Source organism: Carettochelys insculpta, chromosome 1 (genome assembly GCF_033958435.1).
Source record: "Carettochelys insculpta isolate YL-2023 chromosome 1, ASM3395843v1, whole genome shotgun sequence".
NCBI lineage: Eukaryota > Metazoa > Chordata > Testudines > Carettochelyidae > Carettochelys > Carettochelys insculpta.
In genome coordinates, this window is record NC_134137.1 from 40,509,770 (window position 1) to 40,529,242 (window position 19,473).

Below are 19,473 nucleotides of genomic sequence, written 5' to 3' on the forward strand. Positions count from 1 at the left end.
TCCATGCCTCATTAGCATATTTTGGGCCGTTTACTAGCATGCCACTTTCAGAAAAAGTGGCATGTGTAGGAACAGCCATGGAGATAGACAACACTGAGCTGATCTGCCAAATTTGTCAAATGAGTGCTGTACTCCAATGCCATTTTAATGTAACCCTACATCTGCCCTCCCTATTGAGATCCCAAGGGATCTCTCCCCATCTCAGTCACAAAAGGGGCAGCCCTTCCCCATTTGCGTATCAAGCCCACAAACTGTAGTTGGGATTGGATTTGACGACTTCCCGAGGTCTCTTCCAACCCTATGATTCCATGTGAAACTCCAATCAATTCATCTTCTCCTGTCCTCAACCTTTCCCTAATGCTCAGGAGGAGGGGAAGAGGAAAAAAGGTGGGGAAAGTTCATATTGTGTACAGAAGAAGGATGCTCAGCTTATCTTCCACAGGAGTTGGCACTTCTTAAGTCCTCCGTGGAAAACATGGACAAAGTGGTGAGAGGAAACTCTCCAGTAAACAGACATGAACAAGAAAAACATTTCCTGCAGCATCACCACAACTACAGGAGTTTGTGTGTAAGTGGGGGTCAGCCTAAGAAAGGGAACTTGACACCTTTAGGAGGATGATTTAAGAGAATCAGAGACACAGTAGTAGTAGTAGTAGCATCCTTCGGTCTACATAGACTATGGATCGTGCCCTTCGTATTTCCGTTTGGCATCCTCATTTGCAGCGTCGGCTGTGACTGTGAAGACCCACACGAGAGTGACAGTCCTTGCTGCATCTATCGTACATGTAATGGGTGTCTGGCACGTCCTTGCTGTGCTTTCTGTGGGCTCGCTTCTCCTCTGTTAGCTGTCTGATCCTCATCTCACCCTTCTGAAGGCCCTTGTGTAGTTCCTGCCTCCATCTGCTGCAATCGTCTGCCAGCTCCTCCCAGCTGTCCCTGTTACATTAATAAAATAAATAATAATAAAAATAATTAATATTCACACAATAAACCCTCATTTCAACAGACTAATAGGGGAAAGGAGTGTCCATTAATGCTGAAAGTCCATTAAATATTGAGGGAGGGATAGCTCAGTGGCTTGCACATTGGCCTGCTAAACCCAGGATTGAGAGCTCAGTCCTTGAGGACGCCATTTAAGGAACAGGGACAAATAGATGTCAGGGATGGTGCTTGGTCCTGCCGAGAGGGCAGGGGATTGGACTAGATGACCTCCTGAGGTCCCTTCCAGCTCTGTGAGCTGCATATCTCCACTGTCAACTGTGTATGTGAATCTGCAGGACAGGAGGCGCACTGACTGTCATGGAGGGGTCAAGGATGAGGATGATGGAATTCAAGCTCTGTGATTTAGTCTAGACGAGGTGGTTGTAGATTTTGGTGTGTTCTGTGTCATTGCACAGGAGGAATCTTTGGATGATGCTGGGTTGAGGGGACCCAATGTAATGGTTATAAATTTTGTACGATCAGTTGGGAAGTGAAAGAGAGGAGGGAATTAAACAACAGTTGGAAAAATGTGTGGGAACTAGGCTGGGTGTTTTACAATGGGACCCACTACCAACCTTGTGTAGTGAAGAAAATGACCTATGGAGAGTAGATGTTTGAGGAGAAAGGGGAGTAAAGGAGAAAGGTAGTGAAAGTGGAGCAGAGCAGCTCAGGAGGCAAGTGGGGATGTGGTCACTGGGACCAAAGACAGTGGTTATGGAAGGAGATCAGTTTATTTTTTGCTATCATCTCCCCATGCCATTTTGGATCCTTTCAAGAAAGAGCAGGGAATCCATTTTGGTTGCCTTCTTCCCCACCCTCTATTACAACTTTGTCACCTTTTCACCCTTAGGTGGGAAACTGGGTAGGTCACCTGACCTGTAATCTGCCCAGCAACCACACCTTATATGAAGGTCAGCACTTCTGTCAAAGACAGCTGCTCATCTGAGAGGCAGCGTGCTGCAGGGTGCTGCTGTCCATACCTTAGTAGGTTTGCATCATGCATTAGGATCATAGGAAGGGTTCCCTTACCTGCATGCAAGAATAAGCCAATATCTGCTGTTCTGGTCCTGCCTCAGAGTTCCCACTCACAATGTGATAGGGAAGAGGCATTGAGAGGGCTTGATTGTCCCTCACTGTGAATTGTTTTTAGGATCATTTCACATCAGGTTCAGATTCTTAATTAGTTCACGCAGACCCATGATAATCACCCATGTTTACAATCAATTCATTATACACATTGTTTACATAACAGAAGCATATATACTAGACCAGTGTTTCTCAACCAGGGGTATGTGTACCCTTGGAGGGACACAGAGGTCTTCCAGGGGTACATCAAGTCATCTAGATACTTGCCTAGTTTTACAACAGGCTACATAAAAACACTAGTAAAGTCAATACACTCTAAAAGTTCATTCAGACAATGACTTGTTTCTACTGCTTTATATGCCTTACATGAAAATTTAAGTATAACGTTTCTATTCCAATTCATTTGTCTGATATAAGATGATAGAAAGACAGCAAGTTTTCAGTCATTGTCTTCTTTGATATTTTTGCATGGTTTTGTAAGTAAGTAGTTGTTAAGTGAGGTATAACTTGTGGTATGCAAAACAAATCTAATCCTGAAAAAGGTACAGTAATTTAGAAAGATTGAATGGCGCTTGTTCCAAGACCTCAGATTACCTTAGGGCCATGTTGCTCAACCAGTGACATACATACCCTTAGGGGAATGCAAGAGAAGTCTGAGGATGCTTATATATTTTTAAAAATGGTGCTTTATAAAAAAAAAGGTGAGAAACACTGTACTAGACAGAACTGGAGGTGACTGAAGTGAAGGTCCAGTAGCAAAATAAGACATAATTAGTGACTATCATGAGACACATAGGACTGAGCTGGCTTCTATGCTTCCCAGTTCCTTTTTTGTTGGTGCTGGTTTGTAGCAATGGGCCAAACGATGATTCTCCTATGGACAGACCCAAACTATAATTGGTGATCTTTCCTTAGCAGAGTCTGGAAATCGATTGAGGCAAGCCTACCCTAATCGTGGGCTGAACTTCTACACAGTAACAAATCGACTTGGCTTTTATCTGATCCCAAGTGATCCAATCGACAGGGAGGTAACCTAATGGGGGGTTAGGACTCAGGCCTTGTAATCTAAACTCCAGATCCCAGGCTGTCGTTTTCCAGAGGCAAACCTTACTCAAGACACTATAGACATGGTGACCTAGTGGAACTCAACTGCTTCTCCATCATTGGCATGAAGCTGCCCACTGAGGGACTCTACAAAACTCCAGCCACTGGCCTTCAGGGACTACCTGATGGTCTCCATCACACATGGTGGATTCCCAACCATGCAACCAATGGATTGCTATTACAGCCAGACCAAATCATACAGGGACAAATCACTTCAATATTTTTCCAAAAGTATGCAGTTTATACCTTTTCTGTTTTACAAACCAGAACTTCAGAAAAAAGTTGTAAAAACTTTTGATTTTATAACTTTCAGAGTCCCCAGCTCCTTAATCTCTTCTCATCTCATTGAGATAAATATCACCCTGAAACAGACTCCAAATAGTAAATTCACAGACAAGCCAAATTAAAAATTTGCTTTTTCCTTTAACTCTCATACATTCAGTGGTGGGACAATCCGTCAACACTGCACTATCTGAAAACTGATCAGCAGCCTGGCACAATGTAATTATGGAATCAGAAGCACTGTATTATAAAGCATGAAATGATTTGGCAACTCTGCCCTACACATTGGCTGCGTCTACACGTGCACGCTACTTCGAAGTAGCGGCAGTAACTTCGAAATAGCGCCCGTCATGTCTACACGTGTTGGGCGCTATTTCGAAGTTGAAATCGACGTTAGGCGGCGAGACGTCGAAGTCGCTAACCCCATGAGGGGATGGGAATAGCGCCCTACTTCGACGTTCAACATCGAAGTAGGGACGTGTAGACGATCCGCGTCCCGCAACATCGAAATAGCGGGGTCCTCCATGGCGGCCATCAGCTGGGGGGTTGAGAGATACTCTCTCTCCAGCCCTTGCGGGGCTCTGTGGTCACCGTGGGCAGCAGCCCTTAGCCCAGGGCTTCTGGCTGCTGCTGCTGCAGCTGGGGGTCCGTGCTGCATATACAGGGTCTGCAACTAGTTGTTGGCTCTGTGTATCTTGCACTGTTTAATGAAAGTGTGTCTGGGAGGGGCCCTTTAAGGGAGCGACTTGCTGTTGAGTCCGCCCCGTGACCCTGTCTGCAGCTGTGCCTGGCTCCCTTATTTCGATGTGTGCTACTTTGCCGTGTAGACGTTCCCTCGCTGTGCCTATTTCGATGTTGGGCTGAGCAACGTCGAAGTTGAACATCGACGTTGCCGGCCCTGGAGGACGTGTAGACGTTATTCATCGAAATAGCCTATTTCGATGTCGCAACATCGAAATAAGCTATTTCGAAGTTGGGTGCACGTGTAGACGTAGCCATTATGAACCAGTTACTAATGATTGAGTGTTACAATTAGAAAATATGGAAGTAACAGGGCACAGTATCCCACACTCTAGTAATGTGAGGGATGAAACCGCTGATAATGTGAAGTGGAGAGATCAAAAAGAGTCAAATTGTAACAGGCAATAAATAATCAAATTCCTAATAAACTGCAAAAGAGGGGAATGAAAGTGGCCTTTCTGTCTGAGCAAGTTTCAAGGTTGCATGGGTAATACATAATAGAAGCACTGTATGGTCCTGTGCCCACAGAACTGCTTGGTTTTCATGTACATGCTGACTTGTAATGACTAATATAGTCACATGCATGAATGTGACCGTTTTCCATCAGGACACTCTCCTTGGAAGAATCTAAGAAAAGAAGAAAGGCAAATCCATACAGGAGCTAGAGCAAACGAGCGGCAACAAGGGACTGAAGCACCACTCAGTTACTCCAGTTTTATGCTGTATTTGTGAGTATAACCCTTCTACCAGAAGAAGTCAGCAGCAACCAGGGCCGGGTTGAACATCTCGGGGTTCCTTTTCATCCATCTCACATAGAACCGGCTTCATCCCCCACCCAGTAGCCTGGGAAATTCATACACCCCTGGGTGCCTTGGAGAGGCAATGTTTCCCCACTCGCAAGCACAGAGTCTGAGTGTAGAAAAGAACTTTTAATGAAAGAGGCAGAAAAGTCATATGGCATAAGCTTGGGCAAATACCACACCCAGAGTTCATAACCAACCCTCAAGTAACTGTCCCAGCTCAAATGGATTGAGCAGTGTCCTTGGCTTCTCAGGCTCACCAGTCCAATACTGTAAACAGCTAATCCACACACCCAAACTTTCTCCGTACCCCCCTTCAAATGCCCCACTTACAACTCTGTCCAGTCCGTGCAGGCCCTGACACATCACCCTGACTCATTCCCTCTTAGAACCTGAAGCAATGCCACCTTTCAGCTGGTCCGGCATTCCACTTGCCCCTGCCAGCTGCCCAACCAGCTGCCCACTGGTCACTCCTGCCACCCATCCGCCAGTCACTCCTGTCAGCTTCCTGCTGCTTCTTCTACCAGCCGCCCGCCAGTTGCTCCTGCCAGCTGCCCACTGCTTCTCCTACTGGCTGTCCAGCGGTCACTCCCACTGGCCACCCGCCAGTCACTCCTGCCGGTTGTCTTCTGCTTCTCCTTCTGGGCCGTCCGCTGGTCGCACCTGCCAGCTGCCTGCTGTTTCTCCTACCACCCACCGGTCACTCCGGCTAGCTGCCCACTGCTTCTCCTACCAGCCAGCCGCCAGTCACCCGCTGCTTCTCCTGCCGGCTGCCTGCCAGTCACTCCTGCTGGCTGCCCACTGCTTCTCCTACCGGCCACCTGCCAGACACACCTGCTGACTGCCCACTGCTTCTCCTACCGGTCGGCCACTGGTTGCCCAATGCTTCTTCTACTGGCCGGATGCTGGTTGCCTGTGCTTCTCTTATTGGCTGTCCACCAGTGGGTCCTGCCATCTGCCCACTGCTTCTCCTACCGGCTGGCTGCCCACTACTGTCTTGTGGGTTTTGCTGCAGACAAAACCCTGTGATTCCAGCTCTCCATAGCTTCAGCTTTCAGAGATTTCAGATCACAGTGGCATTCAGCTATGGGCCTAGCCACAATATCTCAGTATCCACCAAGGTGGATTCTCACAGAATATCTGTCGACTCATCTTTAGGTCTACCTTTGAACAGTTGAGGGGAGGGAGACAGAACTAGTCAAACCAGTCTTACAGCTGTAGAGCCAAAAGTCTTCCAGCCAGCTAGTTCAACCACTATTCGTTCCCCCCACCACCCTTTTTTTCACCTCACAATGCTTAGATGGAGGAAGCCCCATGCAATCCATATCTCACACAGCAGTGATGACTGCCCCGTACCCCCACAACAACTTCAAGTATTGGTGAGACTCCACAAGTCTTACCCTGGGTGATAGCATAAATTGTGACTTTACAACCACCTGTTGTTTACAATAGAAAAAAGGTCATTGCTTCACCTGCTCCCATCAGGCTTTGTTTATAAGGCATTACACGTGCACATGTAGGCATTTTCATGCAAATGATCTCTGAAGGATACATTCCCCAAATCCTTCAGCAGTATTGAGCTCCTGCTGGCACATTCCTTAGATAAGCAACTCACTGAATAGATACAAGAGCATTCTATGGCAGTGGGAAAGGCAATGGTGGCATAAACAGTGGTCTAAATTATATATTCAGTGTAAATTGATCCGAAAAGACATAAAAGCGGTAAAGTAATGTAACTTGCATCAGTCTGGCATTCAGAGGATTACAACTTCTCCTTCTCTTTTTACTGTACAATTCTAGAACATGTTTATTTTCCCCAAAGGTTTGCCCAAACCGTTCAACTGACTGTCACAGTGCCAGACTCTGTGGGTAACAACTGGAGAATACCAGACAAAATGCTGAGAAATAGGGAAGATCCTCACCAAAACTGGTGATTATTCTACCATAAAATATACTGATCCAGCAACAAAAGTCAATTTTCTCTTTCACCACACTGGATAACAAGAAGTCAGAAATGCAGCCTCATTAGGTATTCCAGTTTTTGTGTCATCATCAAAACCACTAAACTAAATGAGAAGTGGTTACTTAAAACCAATTTTATTAATTAGTGGGTTCTTCTGATCCCAAAGAGTCACATACCCAGGTCATACTCAGATCTTGCCCAGTAATCAGGATGTTGACAATCCTTAGCCGCCTCTACACTAGCCTGTTACTTTGAAAGAGGCGTGACAACCTAGGATCACCCTGCACACACTCTGGACCAAGTGAGAAGCAAAGTCTAGGAGTTGTGGCAGGGTTACGGCAGGCTTGGGCCTCAGCCAACCAGTCAGGGGCTGCCCCCACTGCTTGCCCCTATTACAGGGAGCTCAGGAGCATCCTGGGCCCCCCCAGATGCCTCCTCCCTGCTGGCCATCCTGGACATCAGAGCTAAGGAGCCCCAGCCAGGTGAAAAGCCTGAACCGGGGCCGTTAGCCAGCCCCACACCACCAGGGCCAGAGACAGAGCTGGGCACAGCAGCAGACTGGTCAAGTGAGGAGAGGGACCTAGTAATAGACCTCCCCTACTGCATCTCCATCCAGGCATTGGCCAGACGGCCATCCCCGACCTTGGCGGTGGACCCAACAGGACACACACCCCAGATCATGGGGAGGGTGCACCATACATGACTGCCCCCCTCCACCCCTGGCAGACCCTGGCCCACTAAGGCCACATGGACCACAGCCCTGGGATGGCAGCACGGCCATCACTGCCCATCAGCAACTGCTCCTGCAGACAGTGCCATGCCCTGCCCCCAGGGGCGGGGGAAGAGACCACACAAAGAAGCCATCCACAGGGCCACTGCACCCACAGACAGTGGACAGGGACCCGGTACCCACCAGAGGACAGAGAGCATTGTCCATGGGGCAGGAGTCAGTACTCATGACCTTTTTCTCTCTTCCCCCCATTTCTGCAGCCATGCCATCTGAGGGCTGGGAGAGCCTCACCCCGTCTGTTGTCCTGGACAGCCCTCCGGCAGCGAGGGATGGTGCCCACCCAGAGCCACCTCCAGTGACAGGACAGGCCTGGTTGCTGCGGAACCAGAGATGGCTGGTGGAGGACCCCACCTCGCTGCCCCCACCTGGTGCTAGATGGAGCTCGCCAAACACCAGCTCTGCTTTGGGGGGTGGGGCGCCAGTCACTGGGCAGCCTGGAGGGAGTTCATGGGCACTTTCAGGGATAAGGTGGCCTCCTACTGGGTGCTCATAGCCCAGCTGCCCCTCCCACAGCCCCACCTGCTGCTCCCCATGCTGCCACCCCACCAGCTGCCCCTCCCCCCATAGTCCCATCTGTCAGCCCTCTGGGAGAGGACCCTGCTGGCCAGGACTGCCAGTCCAAGACCAAACCCCAACCCTAACTCCCTGTACTCCCCACCCCCACCCAGCCTCTCCCAGGACCCTGGATATGAGGGGACCATGGGACCCGGAGCCAGCATGCGTCACGCCCTTCCACCCCTGGCCTGGAGTGATGGCCCACCACCCAGGCCACTTAGCCCCATCTCCTGTAAATAGTTAGGCCCCTCTCCTGTATATAGTTAGCCCTACTGTTCTGTTTAACAAGAAGTATTACTCAGTTTTTGTAGTTCTCAATATGTTTTATTTTTCCAAAACCCCTGTGTGCTGTGTGATCAGTGGGGGGGATGGTGTGGGGAGGTGGGGAGAGTGTGCGGGAGACCGGGGGTGGTGTGCGGGAGGCCTGCCGAGGTGGCCGAGGTGGCGCTTACTGGGGCCTGTGGTCAAAATGCCAGTGCAGGGCCTCCTGGATGTGTATCCCGTCATGGTGTGCCTGGAAGTTAGGGGCAGCAACTGGCTAGGGGTAGCCCATGCCAGCCTTGACTGCCCACCCCTGCACAAAGGCCTCTCCGTTACTCTCCATGACACTGTGGAACATGCAGCTGGCACCCATGACCTGGGGGGGATGTTGAGGGCAGGTGGGTGAGGAGGCAGCACCACCTGAAGGGTGTGGTTGAACTGGCTGTTGAAGCACTCCTGGCTGGGGGTGGGGTGGCTTGCATAGGGCCACATGAGCCAGGGCTGGAGTGAGTAGGTGGCTTTGGCCACCAGGCAGAGGGGCATGATGGTGTCCCCCAGGGTATCTCCCTCTGGGGGATGTAGGTCGCCACCTCCAGCTGGCAGCACAGGCCCAAGTTGCAAAAGACCCACACATCGTGGGTGCAGCTGGGCCAGCCCATATATGTGTCCAGGAACCGGCCCTGGATGTCCACCATGGCCTGCAGGACCACCGACTGGTAGCCAGCCCTTCCTCTTTATGTATTCTCCTCTGCTGTGCTCCGTGGCACAGATAGTTATGCGGGTCCTGTCAAAGACCCTAAAGCAATTCGGGAACCCCAGTGCGGTGAACCCCTTGATGGCCACATCCAGGTCCCTGATGCGGATGATCCTCTGGAGGAGCACGGAGTTTAGAACATGGACCACCTGCGGGGTGGGACATAGGCACCCATGAGGGTGTGTGGGGTGTGCCCAGACCCCCCGGACCCCAGGCTCACCCTGCCCTCCCCACCCCCAAGTGGATGTGTTCCTGGGCCTCCTTACCTCCATCATGATGGCCCCAGCTTTAGCCTTGCCCACGCCGAATTGCTGTCCAACGGAGCGGTAGCTGTCTGGAGTGGCCAGCTTCCAGACAGCTCTCAAAACCCTCTTCTCCATGGGGAGAGCACACCGCATCCGGGTGTCCTGGTGTCTCAGGGCGGGGGACAGCCACTGACAGAGCTCAAGGAACGTCTGCTGATGCATCCAGAAATTCTGGAGCCACCAGTCATCATCCCAGCTCCCATGACCAGTTGCTCCCACCACTTGGAGCTGGTGGGGTGGCTCCAGAGCCAGCGGAACACACTGGGGGAGGCAGGAGGACCCCATGGTCTGGGGTGTCCTCTTCTGCCCCTATGGGGGGCTCCCCTGCCAGGGTCTGCTACGTGGCCACCAGTGCTGCGACCAGCAGGGCGCCCGCTCCACTGGTGGCAGACAGAAGGGTTTCCAGCTGCCGCTGGTCCATAGTCTTTCCTACGAGCACTGTGTCTGCAGGACTTGTGGCAGGTCCACAGGCCTTGTGCTGTGCAGGCCGTGTGTTTGGGAGGGGCCCTTTAAAATAGTGGCTTGCTGCAGCCCCGGAAGGGCTTGGCCACCCTTCGACTCTATCCACAGTGTTTCTTGGCCCCTTCTTTCAAAAGAGGCTGCTGGTAAGTGTAGACACTTTCTTTCCACATCCTGGGTGGCCCCTTTCAACATGCTGTGTGGCCCTTTCGACAGCGCTTGATACACCAGCCCCAGCCTGTACGTAGATGCTCCACTTTGACAGAGCATCTTTCGACCAGTCTCTTTCGACGGGCACTGTTTTGAAGGAGAGCTCTGGTGTAGATGTAATTCTTTAGTATCTAATATTGAAAGAAAGAAAGAAAGAAAGAGAAAAAGAAAAAGAAAAAGTAGTTGGGTGTGGGCTTGGAGTGCAGGGGGAGGGCTCTGGCTGGGGGTGATGGGTCTGAGGTGCAGCAAGGGGCTCTAGGTTGGGAATGAAAGGATGGGAATGCAGGCTGACACAGGGAGAGGACTTCCCCCAGCCCTCTGTCACTATAGCAGCTTGGGGCCAGGTGAGAAGTGCCTCTTCATTCCCGTAGAAGCTCCAGAGGGCAGTGCTGGGATGTGGATCAGGGATGAGCATGGGACTGGCAAGGAGAGGTGCCTTTCCCCAGCTGCAACAGCTCCATCCTGGGACTAGTGAGGAGACGTGCCTCTGTCCCAGCCATGGAAGCTCTGGCTTGCAACCAATAAGGAGAGGTGACTCTCCTGCAGCTTTGGGGTTTGAGAGGCATCTGTCCCCACAGCAACCATGAGGCCCTTCGCAGCTTAGAGGGAACTTAAAGAAGGAGAGATTCAGTTTCAGAATCAGTGGAGGAGAAAGAAGAGGGATCTGAAAGCAGCAGAAAAGTCATGAATTCTGACTGGAGATTACAGAAGGAGTGCAGGGATGCTGCTTGAAGGTAGTGGTCAGGCTGGAAAGATGAAATTGGAAGGTCAAAGAGTAGCATTTAGTGAAACAAGATGAACTGAGTAGCTATTTTGGGGATAGGTTTCACGAAAGGCTCAAGGTCACACAAGGGGGGGCTATGCGGAAGTTGAATTGCCAAGGATGAAGCTAAGGGCTTGTGAGGAGACAAAGCAGGGGAGGCATTGATTTGCATCAGAAAAGTGAACCAAAAGGAGTCGGGGGTACATGATAGATACATGAACAGGAAAGAAGAGTCAGACGCATTTTTTATTTGAAGGAGAAATAAAAGCAGATAAGCCTGATAACCATAAAGAAATGCATCCTGAGTATTTGTACTGTGGCCTGGTATACAAAACCAAATACTTACAGATAATTAACATTTATAAAAATGCTATGTAAAATACTTCAAAATTACTACAGTCACAGTAAAAAGGATCATCAGACAACAGTAAACATGAGGAATTCCATGAATTTTGTGCTGAAACTGCATTTGCAATGATTTGTGATTCTACTTAATTTTGTCATGAAATATTTTCTCAGAGATTTCACATAGTTAAAGGATGTAGCTTTTCTAGAGCAGGCAGGAAATAAAGGCATTAGTAAAAATAATTGTTCACATCCTGTTCTGTGCACATGTGGACAAGTACTCAAATTACTGAAATGAAAAGAATCCATTGTCCTTTTAGTTTATGTCAGGCCTATTGCTTTTCTCTGCATCAAAGTCCTTTTCCATAAAGAAGACCTTTTCTCTCAGATTCCTCGATAACAATGTTATTTATTTTATGGGCCTGAGTGGAGTTGGAAAACTTTTAATCATCCTAATATCTACACCATTGCTTACAAAACTTCAACCACTGAAATTTTCATTGCCATCTACAAAGAGTGAGGAATTAGGTGGGACATTATGATAAAAACATTAATTACATGATCACATGCTATTTTTCCCTCACAGGGCCCCTGCCTCAATACATAGCTTTAACAGTATTCACTGAATGGTTTAATATCTTTTGTTTTATCCTTATTATAGCTCCATGCCATTTTAACTTTACATTCTTCAGATCTTGCTGTGAGTACAGAATAATTCATTTCCATGTGGGCTATTTTTAAATAACATACATAATAGCAGAGTGGTTCACAAACATTCGTACCTTTTTCTTTACAAGACCTCTGTGAGGTAACATAATACTATTATTCCATTCAGAGAACTGAGGTATGGGAAGATTAAGGACAAAATTGTCACGTGTCTGTTAATTTTGAGTTCCCAGTATGAGATGCCTGCCTAAGGCCTAATTTTTCATAATGTTTAATAGCACTACACATATTCACTGCATAGATCCTATTTACTTTAGTTGAAGCTGCAAAAACTGAACATTTGTGCAAATCTGGGCCCAGTTGTCTGCTATTGGAAACCAAGAAAATGAGGAACACACAATGGCTCCATCTACATGTGCTCCCTTCTTTGAAGAAGGCATGGTAGTCAGGCTGCTGGGAGATTACTAATGAAGTGCATTGATGCATATGCAGCACTTCATTAGGCTAATTCTCCCCTTCAGCATCTTTGAAACGTCAAACTTCGAAGTGCTGGCATGCTGTGTAGCCAAAATTTTGGGTAGTAAAGGCACTTTGAAGTAGTGTGGGCACTTTGAAGTACCTGCAGCTACACGGCGTGCCAGCACTTTGAAGTTTGACACTTCGAAGTTGCCTGGAGGAGAATTCACCTAATGAAGAGCTGCATATGCATCACAGCACTTCATTAGTAATCTCCCAGCAGCCTGATTACCATGCCCCCTTTGAAGAAGGGGGCAAGTGTAGACATATCCAGTAAGTGGCAACCTTTGAAATTTTGCATTAAGTGACTCACCAAGCATCTGTCAAGAACTCTGTGAAGAATACCAGGATAGAACCAGTTCTAAAGGGTGGACTAAACTGGCTTAATCATGAGATTAACCTTTCTCTTCCTGCAATTGTCTCCTGTTTTATTGCACACCTGCCAACTTCTTAAGATTGCAAATTCTGGCATTTTCCAACTTTTTCTGAGCATGATTTTAAGACACTAACATTACTAAATCCATTTTTGCATGTAAGCTTTTTTGTAAGTTTGAAAAAAAAAACAACTCAGAAATTCTATTATGTGCAACCATATTGATCCTCACATGGTTCAACTCTTAAGCTAGAAACTTTAGATCCTCAGCACTGACCTTTGCTATTAGAGGGAAAAAGAGATACACACTTTGCTAGTCAGTTTTACAGGCTCTTTGCTGAGAGCAAAAGGAATGTGGAAACTCAGAACACTTCAGTTCTAGTTCAGGTTGTGGAAAGAAGTGTACCTCACTGGTGACAGAACCCTTCACACCATGTCTCCTCACTTCCTCCCTCCCCTACAGTTTTTCCTTCCACGCTTCCAACTCCAGTTGCTGCCTTATTCTCCTATTGAAGCTATTTTGAAAGGTTTTTTTTTTAAGTCAGTTGGAGGAAATACTAGCATAAAGAATTTCCAAAGAGGTAAATTTAAAGAGTCAGGTGATCTTAATTGTCTGCATTGCCTTGAGTGCAATTTAATTTTTCCCAGGTATTTTTGTGTATATATATATATATAAATTACTTACCTTTTCCCATAATACAAGAACTAGGGGACACCAAATGAAATTGATGGGTAGTAGGTTCAAAACTAATAAAAGGACATTTTTCTTCACACAGCGCACAGTCAACCTGTGGAACTCCTTGCCGGAGGAGGCTGTGAAGGCCAGGACTCTATTAGGGTTTAAAAAAGAGCTTGATAAATTTTTGCAGGTTAGGTCCATACATGGCTATTAGCCAGGGGTAAAATATGGTGCCCTAGCCTTCAGTACAAAGGCAGGAGATGGATGGCAGGAGATAAATCACTTGATCATTGTCTTCTGTTCTCCTTCTCTGGGGCACCTGGCATTGGCCACTGTCGGCAGATGGGATACTGGGCTGGATGGACCTTTGGTCTGACCCAGTATGGCCATTCTTATGTTCTTATTCTTCATAGGGCTAGATAGTAGCTAATCCATATTGTACTGCTTGTTCCTCTGTCACTCCGGCCCAATTCAACTCACTTCCTCAGGATAGACTTTGTACCTATTGAATGGTCTCTGAGAAGCCTGGGAGAAGAGGGAACTGTGTGGGAGAAGCCAAACTCTTGCTTCTGTGAAAAAGGGGAGAAACCTTCCCACAGAAGGTCATTCTCCTTCTATATGTGGGCCTCAGGGGAAACCAGTCCCAGTACTGCCAATCATGCAGTTCAAATATCGTAAGTCAGACACCTGCCATCCCTCAAAATATGATGTTAGCCAGAGAATGTTTACTTTTTGCAAATTAAATCATTTTTGAACACCTCCCTGGCCTCACAGGTGTATGGTACCATTTGGGTTACAAGTAAAATTTTTGCCACTGCACCTAGTATCAGTTATTTGTGCTACACCCTTGGGGTCGACTATCACCCCAAGGCAGTTAATTTTTTGCACTAGCCCTTACATCAGCTCCACCTACATATTAGTTCTCCTGACCCCAAACTCCACAATTCTCTTGCCCCTGCATTCACACATCTACCCTTGGTCCCTACTGCAACTCACCTCCTACAGCTGCAACCGTTCTTCAGACATGCTAGAGCCCTGCTGCATTAAGGGTTCTTCACACACCCCCAATTCTCAGGCCTTGGGAGGAGGCAGAGTCAAAGAGCTCTTTCCTTCTTCATTTCCAGACTTGGTGTTGCAGGGAAGGTGCATACACCAGACTGACCCATTTTTCTCATGGCAGCAGGGTAAAGAGGGAGCGGAGCTGTCAGGTTCTTTTTGCTTCTTATTTCTCTCCATCAGCCTGTCCCTTGAAACCCTTCCCCTACCCAAAGACTCCTCTTGGCTTAAAGGGAAGGAGACAGGGCTATGCCTGTCCCCACTAGGTATGACTGTGTCACGAATCATAGGTAGTTAGCGTTAGAGTAAGTAGTGTAAATGATTAGCGTGAGTTAAATTAATAGTACGTTGGCTGAAGAGAGGCTCTAACCCAGTGCCCCAGTGGATTATGGACCTATTTACCACTTTGAGAACAAAACTGTGTGTACTGAGAAAAGCAGAATTACACAGAAGGAGGCAAGTTCCTAGACAGAAAGGTAACAAGGAAGAAACAAACACCAAGGATGCTCTGCTGTTCATCGCTCGTGGCTGAAGCAAGCAGAAATGGGGTGATGTAAGCAGGATGTTCCAAAATTGGTCATGGACAAGTACCCTCTCCAACTGAGGGGTACAGCCAATGAACTGAACATCACTGCCTCCTACCAAAAGATAAATATTACACTAATTTGCCACCCAAGTCAGAGTCCATCAATTTGGCATAATGGGGTGACATGCACATCGTACTCTTGTCTCAGTCAACTAACCAACATTCCCTGGGTCTGGCCAGCTTCAAAGGGTGAGTGTATGTGTGAATGGGTTTATGAGTGTGTATGTACTTCATTAGGTTAAGAATTGTTAAATTCTGTTAAATTGGGATAAAAATTAGACCATTAACCATTCAAGCTAAACATTACTTTTGATTTGCTTTCTAATTGTTAACTATTGAATTTAAACACGGTTTTTTAACTGTTACCATAGATGCATGCAATAAATTAATTTTTTTTACTGTGAAATTCATCGTTTCCTGAGTTCTTATAGTTCTGATGGGACTGCTGCTGGCCTGATCAACTGTGCAGCTGTGCCCATTCTGTGACAGTGGTGGAGAATGCAGGCAGAGACAAGTGATTCTACAGAAAAAAAAAATCAAACACCCATGTATGGGGGAGTGTAAAAAGTGATTCTTATGGACTAAGATGGGGGTGTCTGCCTGCAGATTAATACCAAATCCAATCTGCTGCATAAGTAATATTTGTTGATGAGGGGGGCTGTCTGCCTGGGAAAAAATACCCCAAGCCCAAGTCATGCAAAAAGGCCCATTCTGGTGACTGCAGTGGGCCGTCTACCTGTGAAAAAATACTGAGTCAAACCTGATAGCAAACATTTTTGTGACTATGGGAGGCTATCTGCCTGGGAATAAATACCCCAAGTCTAATTCCCTGTAAAAGAGGTATTTGTTGATGGGGGGAAAGGGGAGAAAGGTGTCTGCCTGGGAGTAAATACCCCAAGTCTTGGGGAAAAGTAAGAAATATCATAGGAAAGGACAATCCTCTTTTCTAAAACCACAGGGGATTGAGATCTTAAGAGCCAAAAAGGGGAGGAAAGATAGAAGCAAACTTGTTTGTAAAAGAGGGAAAAAAAGAACAAAAGGACAAGGTATATTTTGTGAAAGCAAGTACGTTAGTATAAGCCCCATTAGGTTGGGAAAAGTGGCTCCTGAAGGCTGGACCATCATCATGGCCTGTTCGTCCCAGTCTGATGAAGGGCATACCTAAATTTGAAGATTTGGAGGATACCTTTAGCAAATATGAACTTATATGTAAACCAAGGCAAAGGGATAGTTTGTCAACAGCAGTTTCACTCACGTATGCTGCAGCAAAGGAAGAGTTTGAACACTGGCAGTGTGAGCAGGCGAGAGCCAAACAGCTGTAGACTGATCTGGAAGCATGTAAACAAGAGCTTGAGATAGGAAACATAGCTGCAGGGCAATCAAAGGATGTGAAAGGGAGGTTAAGGAAAGAAAAAGAAATGAAGGAAATACTGGGATTAGAAGTTGAGTATTTACAGAAAATAGCAGAAGTGGTACTGGGACTACAGTCCTTGGTGCAAAAGTAAAGCAAACAAGCCAAGCGGGAAAAGACATATGAACGAAAAGGGACAGAGTATGTGAAAGAGGAAACTCAAGCTAAGACTTTGCAATTAGCATGGGTAATACCAGGCGTGGAGGGAAAAGAAGGGGAGAACCCTGTCATAGGTTTAACTAAAGCTGCTTCTACGCTAATGAGGCAGTTTGAAGCAGGCTAATGAGGAACTGACATGCATATTCAGTGCCTAATTAGCATAATGGCAGCTGCATGAATTTCAAAGTACAGACTGCAAAATGCAGACTGGCAGCGTAGATGGGGGCAGCTTCGAAATAAGCGCCCCACTTCAACATGCCCTTACTCACAATTAGTTTTGTGGGAGTAAGGAAATGTCAAAGGGGGGGTGCTGATTTTGAAGCTGCCCACACCTACACTGCCAGTCTGCATTTCACAGTCTGCACTTCAAAATTCACGCAGCCACCAGTATGCTAATAACGCACTGAATATGCATGTCAGCACCACATTAGCCTAATTTGAACTGCCTCATTACCATGTCCCATCTGAGAGGAGATGCGAGTGCAGAAGCAGCCTGAGATTCAGTTTGCTGTAGCGGTCTGGAGAAATGTAAGGAGAGAAAGGAGTTGTCATTTTATGCCATAAATACTGCAGATAGAGTAAGTGCGGCAGATAGAAGCCTAACTTGGCAGCAGCATCTGGGCTGTGAAAAAAAGCTTTCTGGACAGATGCCTAGACTATGAGACCTTGAAGAAGCTGCCTGGCTCTGAAAGCTAAGTATTATTCCCCCCAAATTTATTAACTCTTTTGTGTTTATTTATATAGGCTGTGTCTACACTGGCACACTAGCTGCAGCTGCAGCTCTTCAAAATTGCCATGTTTTGCTGCCGAGCAGCTTGTCTCGTCCAGACTGGAGTCCTTTTCAAAAGGACCCCGCCAACTTTGAAATTCACAGTAAGATTCCAGGACTTTTCATCCACTTTTAGAACTGGCCAAACTTGGACTATTGGTGGGGATCTGGGTCTTAATTAGGACTCCTTTCTTTAGTAGCTCTTGGATGACCCCCTCTATTGCTGCTTCTGCAGCATAGGAATCAACAGATAGGAATAAGGGGATTTCGAAGTTGGTGGGGTCCTTTAGAAAAGGACCCCCATTTGGACGAGCCACGCGGCAGGGAAATGCAGGAATTTCAAAGAGCTGTGGCCACCAGCGTGCTGATGAGGCGTTGAATATGCATTTCAGCGCCTCATTGGTAATCTTCGAAATGGCCATTTGCATAGCCATTTCAAAGATTTGTGCTAGTGTAGACATAGCCATAGTGTTGCAAACATTCAAGTTGTGGAGTATGCGTACAGGTCCTGGCGTTTAATTTAAACAAATTGTCTTGCTAACAGGTGGTTGTGTCAGAATCCAACAACTCGCCCTTGTGGCGACAAGGGCTCTTTTTATGCTGCCAAGTGTCTGGCAATCAGCATTTGTATTCCTCATCCTTTTGTGTTTGAGGCATCTTTGCTTTTGACAAGTCTGGGGTAATTGTTTTTTATTTTAGTTTTTGTTTGTTTTGCCGGTATATCCCTAAGGAGGGGACACCTTCTGATCTTGACACCTTCCAATCTCAGAGATTGTGTAAAGCCTAAATAGGCTCAAAGGGTTAAGTTTTCTCTTCTATAATTTATAGAGTTAACATCAATATACAGAAATAATGGGTAAAATGTATTTAGAATCACCTGCAAAGCATTATGCCCAGTAGAACCATGGGGATCTGTGGGATCTAGTGGGTCAAATATGTAAGTTAGGAAAAGGCCTTAAAGTCAACCCAGGCTACCCTACCCTATCGAAGCAGAAGCAGGAACAGAGGGGGTCATCCAAGAGCTACTAAAGAAGGGGGTCCTAATTAAGACCCAGAGCCCCACCAATAGTCTAAATTTGGCCAGTTCTAGAAGTGGATGAAAAGTCCTGGAATCTTACTGTGGATTATACAAAATAAACGCCCCAACCCCTGCTATGGCTCCTGTACTCACCTAAGGCTCTATCCCAAGAGGGAAAAAAAAGTGACCTGTTCGCTAAAAGCCACAGGTAGGGTATAGTGACAGGAAAAACAGTTAAGTCCAGGCACGTGAGATTCAAAATACCTTTTTAAGTATAACTGCAGGTAATACCTAATAAAATGTCATTTTGGCTATATCTACACTAGCCTCTTCCTTTCAAAAGGGGCAAAGTAATGAGTGAGGGAGTAAATGAATGAGTAATATGCAGTGCCTCATTAGCATAATGGCAGCTGCTGCTGTTCCAAAGTGCTGCTTTCCAATCGGGCGCTGCCCATGTAGACAGGGGCCTTTCGAAAGGACCCCCTGGACTTCGAAAGCCCATTCTTCCTAAAACCAAATAGGAATAAGGGGCTTTTGAAGTCCAGGGGGTCCTTTTGACAGGTCCCCAACTACACAGACGGCACATGATTCGAAAGCGGCACTTTTGAATCACTATGGCCACCATTGTGCTAATGCGATACAGCATATTCATGGAAGTGCCTCGTTAGTATCTTCCGACCTCGCTCACTACCATGCCCCTTTCAAAAGGAAGGGGCTAGTGTAGATGCGGCTTTTGGGGAATAAGCAAGTAATTTAAGGAAAAGGTAAATTAACTTTACAGAGTTTGGAGGATACTAAGCAGTTAAACATTGTGAAAATGTTACAGAAAACAAGTCTTGGT